The 13,546-nt window shown below is 44.5% G+C and overlaps 1 protein-coding gene across 7 annotated transcripts in view; it reads left to right on the top strand.

The window, feature by feature from the left end:
• HS3ST1 (heparan sulfate-glucosamine 3-sulfotransferase 1) overlaps window positions 1-13,546 on the top strand; it is a 95,704-nt gene that overhangs the window by 8,669 nt on the left and 73,489 nt on the right. The gene's annotated exons all lie outside the window — the stretch shown is intronic.

Raw genomic sequence — 13,546 nt, 5'->3', positions numbered from 1 at the left:
CCCCTCCTTACTGATTGTATCACCCTGAGAAAAAGACAGTTTTTCTGGGTCTCAGATTTTTCAACATTCTAATGAGGATTAAAAGAGATTGCCCATATCAAATGCCTAGTGTAATGCTCAAGATAACTTATATTCATCTTATGCAGAGTTGCCCGATTTAACAAATAAAAATACAGGACACCCAGTTAAATTTTAATTTCAGATAAATAGCATATACTGTTTTAGTATAGGTATATCCCAGATACTCAATATTAAGACATGATTGATTTTTTTTTCTGAAATTTAAATTTAACCGGAAGTCCTATATTTTATTAAGCATCTCTATTCTTGCAGTGACAGTTCGGGTAATGCCTTTGGTGAAAGTTCCAGAGCTGTAGACAGTTACAGAGGGGACAATACAGTAATTTGGAGGTGAAATGACTTAGCCAGGGTTCCAAGGAGAGCAGGAAGGGCTGTTTTCTCTGATGAAGGGCTGTTTTCTCTGATGAGCTTAGCAACAGATTAAACCAAGGCAAGCTTACTTGTTTGCTAAAAGAAGCAGAAGAATTGTGGACAAGTCAGATCTCTGAGTGCATTTAATAAGTTAGTCAGATATCTCCCATGCATGCACCAGATTATTCCCAATACCTTTTGGGAAGAAGGTATTTTAATCCCGTGAGGCTACCAGGGGAGCATTCAGTCCGCTAACGCAGCACATGATTCAACAATATTGCTCCGAGCTCATTTACTGCACAGGGCTGGAGCTGGAACTACGAGGCACACACAAGGGTTCCACTGAGTACACTGAAGGAATACTTTGTGCTTTGAAAACTCACACCTGCAATGTCTTCCTCGTCTGATGAATCCAAAGCTCATAAAACAGTGAGAGGGCCTTTCAGACCCGCTCCTCCCAAGTAGATGAACTCAGGTTATGAATTGAGTCTGAGATCTCCCCAGGACTGCTAGAATATGTTGTTCTGAGGATGGCCATGAAAATGTGTTTCCATTTCAAGTAATAACCTGCTGGGGAATTCAATAAGCAAGACTTTGGCTGCCGGTAGACTTTTCCCAAGCAGAATTTAATGCTTTCTTCTATAGTGAGATACTGCTCATGCCAAAATAATCAGTTTCTGTTGCAGCCTATATTACTAACTCCTCATTTAACCTGAGCTGCTTACTAGCATTATGTTTATATGGAATATGGACCAGAAAGAAGGCAAAGCGGCATGGTGGTGAGGATGCAGCCTTAATCAGCCAGAGAGATCTGGTTAGATCTACTTTGCTACTTCTCAGTCATGCAGTAGGAGGTGTTACTTCCCCTCCCTAAGCCTCAGTCTCCACATCTTCAAATTGGGCACAATTAAAATTATAGCAGAGGATTGCTTAGTGCGCATTAAACCAAATAAGTAGTGTCAAGCATTTACATGGTGCCTGGCTCCTAGTCATCTTTTTAAAAAATGTTATTAATAAGACGACAAAAGAAAGCAGTGTAGACCTTGAGATTGCAAACTCAATGTCATGTCACAGAGACCATAGACTGAATCTCATGCATCATACTCATGGGAGACTCTCTGAGTCTTTTGCCCTTTGTTTCTTTAGTCTTTATTTATATAATCCGTACAGATCTTATTATTTCATTTTCTGGGCCAATAGCTTAGAAGCAGTAATGTAGAAAAGCTTTTACTGTTAGGGGAAGACACAAAGTACAGAGAGTGAAAGGGAGGGAGGAAGAACCTGGGGAAGAGGGAGGGAAGAGAAGAGAAGGGAGAGAAGCAGGGCAGAAAAGGAATGTAAGAAGACAGAGGATTTGAAGCCCAGGGAAGTGCAGTGACATCTTGTAACAATAAGTCCCTGGTTAAATCCTATCCCGATGCAGTCATTTAAGTAAATGCCACTCCCTCTCCCTCTCCCAAGGCTTCTCAGGACCCCAACTTAATACTTATGACCTTGAGGGAAGGACTGCAAGAACTGTAATGGTGAAACTGGAAAGAGTGTGGAACGTGATGGAAATAGAGAAACTGGAACCTTTCCCCCTGCTCTGTAACTGCATAAAGTCCTAGATGACAACTGAACACAAGGGAACCCAGTGACATTGTGTGGAGGACACAGCCACCGTGCCCATCTTGGTCCTCCTCTTGCTGCGAGAGGTGGGTCTGTTATTTTGGGTTTAGTTTTACATTTCCCTTCATTAAACATGGACTCTTATTAGAGAGAGTTTCAGTGTGGCATCTCTCCTGCCCCTATTTCTCCCTGTGAAATGGTTCCCTCCCTTCTGATCTTTAAGCACTTTCCACACCACACATCAGAGGAACTGACCTTTTCTGGGGGGACAGGTCGGTCCTCCTCAGTTGTTCAGCAAGCTGGGAGCATCCTCGGGGCCAGAGCACTTTGGAGGTCACGAAAAAGAACTGCCCCTGCTCCAAAAGGTAGTGTATTATCTGAGGTGTTTGACATTGGGAAAAATGATTTTGTTTTTCCCAACCTTGGTTGTCTTGTTAAATGGAATTACACTTCATGGACCTTTTGTTGCTAGAATCACATTTAATAACATATGTGAAACATTGATTTGAGAGTCTGGACCAAGGAAGTGTGTATAATGCCGCACTTAGTAGTGATCATTAGCTTTTCTTGCTGGTAAGCCTGATTTTGTGTGAAAAGCAGATCAAGAGTGTTATTAAGACTTTAGCTGTGTATTGCCTTCCAGGTCACCTCCCACTTCTGCTGATCTCTGTCTAGGTGGTGAGAAGCCCATGGTGGCCCCAGCAGCCTCCCTCATCCCTTTGCTCTAACATAGGAAGGGAGCAAGTTTGGGGAAGTCTTTTAATTGGGGAAGGAAACCTTTCTCAAAAGCCTGCAGAAGATTCCCCGGTAGGTCCCATTAGCCACAGGCTAGAATTACAGAAGGAGAAACTAAGGCACAGACATTTGAAACTGTGGAAGAGGCCAATTAATCGAATACGGTCATCCCAAATTGATCCCTCTTGCCTTTGAGCAACTGTTACATTTATGTTTGTATCTTGCAATGGACTATGGACCCTGCTCTGCTTCATAACATCTTTTATTTCTGTCTTCGGCTGAAATACAAATCTTGTATTCTCCTGGTTATGCTTTTCCTTCCCTCCCCAGCTCCATAACTTTTACAACCATTTGCATCTGCAGTATTTCTCTATGTTAATTTCTCCAGCCCTGATCCGAACAATCTTTGCAAAACACAACTATAATCAGGCCCCTGCCCTGTGCCTTGATGAATAATGTCCCATGGATCACCGTGATTTACAGTATTAGTGTTTGAGTGCAGGACACTTAAACATAGATGAGATCTCGGCTCAGCCATGTTGCTACATCACGATATCCCTCTGGGCAAGGTCATCGTCTCTCTAAACCTCACATATTCTGTGATTTTTAATTATGGATTTTTTCATACACTTATTTAATGTTTAATCTGTTCCAGTAGATTAAATCATAGGAGGATGGAGGCTACAACCCTGGAACAATTCTGAACCAATGCCTGGTAGGCAGTTGGCACCCAGGAAATAACTGTTGACTAAAAAAACCTAAGAACCCAATATATTCTGTTTTTAATTCTGATTTGTCAGGATTAAATGTGGTGGTGCATAGGGAACACTTAATGCCCAGAGTGGGTGCTCAAAACCTAGTTTTTCTTTTGCTGTTTTGTTTTTTTTTTAAATATAATTATAAGTAATGATGCAATTCAAATCCTGCAGCATGGCATTCACATTCTAATCTTTCAAGCCTCGTCCCTCACCATCCTCTGTTCTGACACACACCTTGTGTTCTGACCACAGGACTGCCCATTGTTTCCCCAGATAAATCAGGAATGTGGACATTCCACCCTGTGCCCATGCTGTTCCCTCTGACAGCCTCCCCCCTTTTTTTTAAATTAATTAATTTATTTATTTTTGGCTGTGTTGGGTCTTCGTTGCTGCGCACGTTGCTGTTGCTTTTTGGGCTTTCTCTAGTTGTGGCAAGCAGGGGCTACTCTTGGTTGCGGTGCACGGGCTTCTCTTTGCGGTGGCTTCTCTTATTGCGGAGCATGATCTCTAGGCACGTGGGCTTTAGTAGTTGTGGCACATGGGCTCAGTAGTTGTGGCTTGCGGGCTCTAGAGTGCAGGCTTAGTAGTAGTGGCACATGGGCTTAGTTGCTCCGTGGCATGTGGGATCTTCCCGGACCGGGGCTCGAACCCATGTCCCCTGCATTGGCAGGCGGATTCTTAACCACCGTGCCAGCAGGGAAGCCCTTCGCCCTGTTTTATTAGCTCCAGACTGTCCTTCCCTTAGGTCTGTCCTGGATGCTCTCCATCCATAATAAATAACGTGCATGTGGCAGTTGCATGTGGCAGCTCTGCGGCTCTCTCTCTTCCAGGCACAGAGTAGGGTTGCATTTTTCCTATCTGAAGATTAGATGGCCTTGTGACTTGCTGTGGGCAGTGAAAGCAAGAGGAAGTGAAGTGTCACTTCCTGGAGCTTGAAGGGCCAGCTGAGGTTCTGTGCATTTTCTCCCCACTCTGGCGTGATGGCCTGCACTGTCTTTCTAGGTCTCTGAGAGCCTCAAGGCAGAGCCCTGCCACCGACCTGAGTGGGACAAGCTGCCGAGGGAGGAGGCACTGAGATGTGGGGTCGATTCTCAGTTCTCCTGGCTCCTTCTGGCGCCGTGACGTTGCTGTGATTGCTGTGGGCTTCACCGCATCCCTCAGTAAACAGCTGCCCCCAGAGAGCAGGATAAACCACTGCTCTTAGAGCTTTGCACCCGCTCCCACCTGCTCCCTGATCTCAGTGCAGGATTGCTCAACAGAATGTACCACTGGGAAGTGAAAGTACCGTTATCGTAAACAGAAACATCAGTATTTGAGAGAAGCCTGATGTTTTAGTTCAGATTTTTTGAGCTCACGTGGGCAGCTGTCCTTAGTGACCCACCAAGGAATGAAAGTGACCCCAGAAAATGTCCTCTGGGTAAAGTCAGTGCCACCCGGCTCTCTGTCCTTTCCCGATCCCTCTCACTGCAGGCAGCCCTGTGTGCATAAGCCTTCCCCTAGCCTGGGAGGCCCCTGTCCCAGGGAAGGCTCTACACTGCTTACTCTTGAAAGTGGAGCCGGCCTTGGCCTTGCTCTGATCCCAGCCACGCTTCCTCCATCACACAAATTCCAGCAGATGCAGCAGAAGGGCTCGGGGTTGGCATGGAGCCATTAGTGAGGATTCTGATTACACAAGCCACCGGGCCCTGCTGATTTAAACAATCGCGTGTGTTCAGAATTGCCTTCACCTGCCGCCTTTTCTTACTTAAATAGTTCTTTTCGGTCCTCTGCAAAGATGGTTCAAAGGGTAATTATCTCATAATTGTTGTCCTTTAAAAACATTAGATTGAGCCACTTGGTGCTTTTCATTCTGCTGTTTTCTTTGCCATCTATCTCTCTCTGCATAGCTCTCAATACTCAAAATTTTCCACTTTTTCTGAAGAATGCTTTTCCTTGTCAATTTTTGGAATGTTGCAATTCCTTTCTTACGACAATTATTTAGCAGCTTACTTGTTATAAAAATCTGAATTTTAATTGCTATTATTGTCCTTTTATTTTTCTCTTCAAGCTAATTCATCATACTACTGTTGATTGAACCAATTTTATTGAACTCCTATGTATTGAGGGTCTAACCCTGTGTCAGATGGACTGAGGTATTTTTCTGCAATATCTCATTTAATTCTTACAGCCACTCAACATGGTAGGAAGCATACCCTATCTTTGGATGGGAAATAATAAGACCCAGGGAGGCATGTAGCTTTTCCGTGATCAAATAACTAAGCCAGGATTTAAACTCCGGCAGATATCAACTCACTTGCTTTGATCTTCCCACACCGTTCTATTTATTTCTCTATTTTTCTGTTTATATACTTTACCCTGGATGTCAGTTAAAAGCGTTGAGCTTGGTTTTTGTCCTCATCAGACCTCTGAATGTTTCTTAGGTATTTTTTCATGAAGCATGTCACAAACTTCCTCTTCCTGGCCTCCTTTAAGTTGCTAAAATTGTGTCTACCACAGAGCTTCTTCCATCTCATTGAGCTGTAAGTATATATTTCCACATCCATCTTTCCCCTTCCACAGTGGTCTCCTGGAGGCTGAGGGGGGACCTGTCTCCTTCCTGTATCCCTGGCCAATGCCCGGAAGGGACCTGCCCTCAGGAGACCTGGTGTCTGTGTCCTGAGCAAATAACATAGACTCCTGGGTGGTGTCTGAGGGAAGAAGGAGAGTAATATGTGTAAGAAGAAATCTTCTTGAAATCTAATTTAGTGACTCACACTAAATGTCTTTCCTCCTATGACTCTAAACATTTGAAGGAGACTTGTGGAAAGCCAAACTATGAATTTCAGCACAATCTTCAAAACCTCATTTAATTTGAACCCTTGTGCTTTGGCCAAGCCCCTCCTTTTCCCTGGCATGTTGGACACCAATGCTAGTTTGAGTTTGGTCCTAATCTGGGGTACAAAGCCAGGCCTGCACGTTCCTACCAGCTGATGGGGGAATGAAGGTAGTTGTCAAAGTGGGAAAGCAATGTGGCTCAATGATCAAGGGGGACACAGTCATAGTTTTTCTTTGAGAACTTTGGAAACTCATTGTCATGGAAGCATCACATGGGCAGGACCTCAAGACACGTGTTAGCTTCATTAGTGCATTGATGACCTTGAGAGGGTGTGAAAGTTGCAGGAAGTCTTGAAAACTTAGTTCATCATTGGAGCTATCTCTCTCTCTCTCTCTCTCACACACACACACACACACACACACACACACACAATTTTATGTAGCAAATTCCTTTCAGAAGGAACTGGAATGGGGAATCCCGTGGATGAGCCCTACTGAAGTTCCATCAAATCTAATCAACACCAAAAAACAAAGAGCAATGTAGAAAATCACATGAAGACTCCCTCTTCCAATGCCTTTGCTTTTTCCTTCTTGTTCACTAAGAATTGGAGAAATACAGTTATTGGGACATGATAACTCATTCCCACGCCATTTTCCATCTTTGATTTTGAAACACAAAACAAGCTATTTCTAAATGTAACTCTGTTACAATTCTTCTCGTCTCTTGACACATTAATAAGACCAAAACAATTTGATGTGTGATGTATGTCTACCCATTATTCTGTTGTCTATGAATCTTTCTGCTAATAAGCAGCATATCTGTAGCCATCTCTCAGCCCTAACCTTAGTGCAGTCATCACATATTTTGCCCCGTCTCCCTCCATTTGCCTCCCAGTACACCCTACACCCCTGCGTGTACCTGAGTCATTTGAGGGAAGGAACAGGATGCAAGCTGTATCTCCAATTCCCCAGTGCCTGATACGCAGCTAGTCTATTTAGGGCTTGTCTGAATTGTGGCTACGCTGAGCAGGCTGATAATTGGGTTTTTGCACGTCCTACTGTTCTTCAAAGGTTGCATCTTCATTTATTTAGGGAGAGACTGAGTGTTATGTGTGGTCAGAAACAAGAAAATGGACGCCTGTGGCAGCCCTCAGCCCTTTTCTGTTGTCTTAGGCAATTTTGCTCACTCCCAAACTTACATCCCTCTCTTACACAAGCAAAAGACCTAGAGTCCACTGCTTCTAGCCAGCCTAGAAGGTCCTGAAGCTGACCCTTTGGAGTTGGGTGTGGGGAAGGCTTATCTCAGCACACACAACCCCTCAGCCCCTACCCCAGCCTGAAGGGCTTGGTTTAAATGTATATCTTCTTATCACTGAGAAGCCTTTTATATAATGCTATTTTCCTTCATCTTGTTTTGTTCTAGTGGTGACTAACATCCTTTGGAGATGGTTCTCTAATCAAGCTGATCCACCTCTTAATCAGGTGCTACGTTCAATTAATATTTGTTGAATGAACGCTGGATACGATCTGAATAGAACCAGAGCAGCAGGTAGTTTGGGAGACCCTACCCAAGGGGACAGTCTTTCCTGCTAGAAGCTGTATTATTTTCCCTTATATCAAAGGACTTTGGCAGTGTAGAAATTCAAGACATGTTGCTACCTTTAACCCATGAAATGTTAGACTGATGCCAAGTGACAAAGCTTTATGATTTATTTTTAACAGTAATTGTTTTGTTAGGAATTTTGGATAATAGTATCTTGCTTTGATAGTCAAGAATGTTTCTTAATTCTCTAAAGCCTTTGCATTGTAGATAGATATAAGAGGGCGGATGTTCTTAGCATTTGTGGTCCGATTGCTTCCTTTTGTAAAAGAGGCTTAGAGTATTTCTTTGTCTTGGCCAAGGTCACACAGAAGTCAGGACAGAACTTGGGACTAGACCCCAGCTCCTGACCCCAGCTAGCACCATGCTCACTCTTGTGCACTGGTCCTTTCAAGCAAAGGTGACTTTGTGGAGATGCATTTTATGTGCCTGAAATGATCGGTGTTAGCAATATTGACTACCTGAATAAGACCTTTATCAGCCACTACAGTGGAAAACAGAGTCCTGCCAGGGCTGATGATGACATTTGATGAGGGTTTTCATATGCCAGGCCCTCTTCTTAGCACTCATGTAGTAAATATCTCCTTTAAGCCTCATGACAATCCTACAAAATTAATACTGTAACCACCCCTACATTTCAGGTAAAAAGCAAACGAAGCACACAGAGAACACACAACTTGCTCTTGGTCACACAGAGGGAGTAAGGGATGGAGATGGGATTCAAACCCACACTCTTAACCACCAGCCTGCCCCCTCTGAGCTCTTGTAATTCATCTTAGGATTCCTGAATGTCTCCCTCAGATGCCAGATCGTTTCAAATATGTTATTTAAGTAATAATAAATTGAAAATATTTTAAAAGAAGAAACCATAAATCACTCTGCAGCAACATTCAGAAAGAATAAATGACCAGGCTGATGATGATTGAACTTATTATAGAGTGTTATATTTAATCTGAAGATACTGAAATTATAACAAGAGATAACAAGAGATCACAGGGAAGCTTGTGTCAAGTGCAAGATCTTTTCGATAGATTAAATGGCATTTAAAGATTTCGAGATGACTGAGATAATAAGGTAGGTGTTTCCTGTTTAAAGTAAATTCATTATAGATAAGTTCAAGCTCAAATCAGAGGCACATGAGACACTAATTCATTTTTTAAAACCTGAAGCTTAAGAATAAAGGAATATTTAACTTGAATAGTGGTTTTAAAAATTTTTTAAGTAAGGGATGAACAGAAATCACAGCCCTATGTGTAAGTGGGGGGGATGGAGGAAAAAGCCATGCACCACCATTGCTGTATTCAGTGCTGTTACAGGAACAGCAGCAATTTAATTCAAAAAATGAAAGAAAACATACAGACAATGTAAAATCAAAACCAGCCATGGTACCATGCTTTAATTCTGTCCATGCCTGTTTCCCCCTCAGCGACTTGCAGGCAGGGATGTCAGTCCTCACTGCAACCCCAGTGTGTTTCAAGGTCAGTACTAAGCTGTCACTTAAATGTCTGCCTTTAAATGATCATGTTTAAACCAAGAACATGCATATCCAAAGCAAAGACAAAATCAAGCTCTTGGACCAAAAGTGAGCAGTAGTTTCCAAGATTTTCCATTAACTTGCCCCATCTTGGAGTCTGTGAGTGGCATTGCTGGGATTCAAGCTCAGCACCTTTTGCTTTGTTCCATTGCCATGGCTCTTTTCCCTCCACTGTGTTTCCGAATCTCAAGTCGTGGCCCCTGCTGGCTCCTGCAGCCTCATATCTGTCACCCTCCCCCTCCACCTCCACAGCCAACCCCAGCACAGGCCAAGTCCCCGCAACCTGCCCTGCCCTGCCCTGCCCTGATTCTGCTACAAACTCCATTTGGGATGATTGTCCCTGGGGGACTGCCTGCTGAGCAGACCCCAAGCCTCCTCCCGGGTTATACCCGGCCATTGATCACCTTTTGGTAGAATGGCACCAGGCCCTCCCTGGTCTTCTACCTGTGTGGCCTCTCTCCCCTGGGCTCTGATGCAACTGTACCTGATCCCTGCCCACACTGAACACGGTAATAGGTCTCCTTCCACCTGTATCTTCTACTTTACAGGGTGCTCTGAGGACGGTGACTGGGTTATTTCTGTGTCCCCGGGAACTCAGTACAATCTTAGCAACATCATAGGTGCCTTGTAAAAGTTTGGGGGGAGGGGCACCTGTGGGCAAAGTATAGACCTGAGGCATCAGTCTTTGCAGACTTGCTTTCTAATCTTTTCTTTTTTTCATCTTCACCTGTCTTGGCAACTGATAGCCATTTATTACATTCATAACTAATAATAATCGTGAGTTTTCACATAAATATCCATAGTTCAATCTTGAAAACTCCAAAGATCAGCCCACACGGGTCTCTTGTCTCCAACCACATCTGCCAGAGTTGGCAGCAGCTGGCTCCTTAGACAGACCACGTACACATGTGGCTGCTTGCTGCAGTCCCCACTGGCCAGCAGCCTTCCTAGGTGGATGTCACTTGCCTGATCCAGGAGACCGCTGTGTGCTACCCCTGGGAAAACTTACGCAGTGGAAGCAGTCCCAAGCAGACTCTTTTTCTTTACTATTTCTTCTAAGGGCTATGTATGTGTCTGCTCAGGTAGCTGTAACAAAATGCCATAGACCAGGTGGCTTAAACAACAACAAAAATGTATTTTTCCCAGCTCTCCAGTCTGGGCAGTCCAAGACCAAGATGCCAACAGATTCAGCTCCTGGTGAGAGCTCTGTCCTGGATGCAGATGGTTGTTGTCTCCTAGTGTGCTCAAGTGGCAGACAGAGTACCAATCTCTCTTCCTCTTTTCATAAGGATACTCATCCCACTGTGGGTCTTATCCTCAGGACTCCATCTAAATTTAATTACCTCCCAAAGGCCCCATCTCCAGATATCCACCACACTGGGGATAAGGGCTTCAACCTCTGAATTTTGGGGGGAAACAAAATTCTCTCTGTACAGTCTGGCTCAAGAAATGAGACAAATCCGCCCTCTACCTTTGCCCACCCAGGGGAAGAATTTACTTTGGCTTTATATATGTATGTTCAGCTGCAAAAGTATTCTAATGTTCCCTGTCCCAACATAAAAGAAACACAGATTCCCATGTGTTTGGGCCCTGGTGGCATGGGAATCAGAACACCTTGCTTTCTGATTCATTTCAGCCCCTACACACTTGACCTTGGGATTCCCGTTCTGTGTCCACCTGTTTCCCCATCAACAGGGATACAGACAGGACAAGATGACAGCACAGGGTTCTTTGGCCTCTGATGCTCTGTGTGTCTTTCCTTGCCATTTCTAGGGAAATGTATGGATTTCATAGGTGCTGGCCATCTGTGGGGTGATGATGACCGTCCACCTCAGCCAGGGAGGCTCCCACAGTCAGATGGTACCTGTTGGGAGGTTGGGTCACAGCTGGAGCAGGGATCGAGCCATGCATATCCAAGTGCACTGAGGCAGCCCAGCTCCTGTCTCCTGTCTGCTAGCACGGCCCTCTTTTCCACTCAGCCGCACCGAGTAATAAGAGAGGCCCTGTCCGCCCTCCTGTCACAGAACTCTGCCTGTGCCAGTGTGTTTCTGCTTCTAATGAAGGATTTATTTAGGTCACTGCTGCCTTCTGTGCACAGCACCGCAGATTAAACATGTTGAGGAGAAGTAGCCCCTCCTCAGCCCTCCTGGGGGCCTCCCTGCTGCACACATATGGCTGCCCATCACTCAGGCAGGGGGTATTCAGGGAGGACCCTCTGTGTGCCCCCTCCCCAGATAGAGAGCCTGGACTGCTTCTGTGTGTCACTGTCCTTTCTTCTGTAAGCCTCTGTCTGGTTGAGTCACTGCAGTACTTTGGATCATGAACAAATGCGTTTGACTAATTATCATCCATGATTCCCATTTATACCACACAGCCTTCTTTTTTAGGGACAGAAATAGCTACCACGATTGAAGGGCTTGCCTTGGGCCAGGCAATATGGCAACTTCATAAGCACCACACAGACTGTTCTATTTAATCCTCAAAATCGGTATATATTGGGCCAAGGCATTCAATCTAAGGCTCTGAGATTTCAATCCTGTCTTGTGGATTTTAAGTTATACAGCTGAGGTTTGAGCCTGGGTTTTTGGCTCTAATCCTCTGAATTCCAACATCTCCCCTCTGCCCGCCTCCACAGATAACACCACCTCTGTGACGGGACTGATCCCTCTCTATTTTGTCTACTGCAGGTGGTTCCAAACCTGGATTTAAAAACAAACTGCCCCAACAATCATAAGAAACAAAAACCAAAGGCACATCAGCCTTCACAGCCCAAGGCCAAGGGCATCAGGATCTGAATGTGAATGAACACAGTTGTTCCAAGCTCACTGAGTTCTTGCCATTCCGAGGGCTATGGGTGGGCAGACCAGTTCTCCTGGGAGCTTATTGAAACACAGACTCCCAGGCCTCTCCCCAGAACTCTTGGATCAGAATCTGCATTTTGAACTACATCTCTAGCGGATCGGTGTGCATGTATAAGTTTTCAAAGCACTGTTGCTGGTGATTGTCATGGGGCAGACAGAGCCCCTGGGGGGATGCTTAAGTCACCTCCCACTTGCAACTCCTTTCTAGATGCTTCAACCCTAATCTCTCACTAATTTGGAAAACAACTTTGTATGGGTTGACTTCAGACTACCTATGGGACAGTTTTCCTTTATCATCCTCATAGTATCATGGAATTCTCAGAAGCTCGGCAAAACACTGTGACTGAAATCTTCTGGCCCTAAAGCCTTGCCCCACCATGCTGCCCTCCCTGGTTGGCCCAGGTCCCTCCTTCCTTCAATCCTGAAGAATTACATTCATTATGCAGGCAACCTTTTGTATATATGGAACCTCCCAGCCATGCCATGGAAGCAACAGAGCATAGAAAGTCTGGAAGAGGGAGTGTTGGAAGAGTCCTGATCTTTTTCAAGGGGAAAACAGGGCCAATTACTCCTCCTTTTCCCAGATAGCCAATGTGACCCAGAGAAACTTATTAACATTATGTGGACTGACCTGGGGTCTTTTCTACCCTGGACTCTTTCCACCCCATCCTACCTCACAGCAATTACCATAAGTAAACCCAAACAGAAGTGAATGTCAACACTGTATGACAAGTGTCATGTGTAGGCAATTTCAAGAAAATAAATATTAATGCAAGTCTTGAGATCTCACTGTCCTTCTGTAGACTGACAGGCATGAGCTAAATCTGTTTCCTCTTTCTTGGTTTCCAAGATGATCTGCCAAGGATAGAAATCTGACAGCTCTGCCATGCACTCTTAAGTTAGCAGTGCAAAGGTAAAAGAGAAGACATTTTTTTCTCCTAAAGATGAACAAAAAATCGTATACTGTTGATTGCTCAGAAGTTTGGTTGGATATGGAAATGACAGTTCTGATCAAACTGTCTTGGCTCAGATATCAGTGCATTCCAGAAAATTAAATCACTCAATACTCGGGGATGCTTGGAGAGAAACAATTCTTGTAGAGCAGCACAAGAGCTCTTATCCTTCCTGCTATGTTATCATCATTCTTTGGAGTAAGCTCTCCCCTCTGCCGGGAATGCACTTGCCACTGCCCACAGAAGGCATC

Source organism: Globicephala melas, chromosome 5 (assembly GCF_963455315.2).
Source record: "Globicephala melas chromosome 5, mGloMel1.2, whole genome shotgun sequence".
Classification (NCBI taxonomy): Eukaryota; Metazoa; Chordata; class Mammalia; order Artiodactyla; family Delphinidae; genus Globicephala; species Globicephala melas.
Note: the sequence above shows the minus strand (reverse complement) of the source record. Positions and strands in the feature narration are given on the sequence as shown.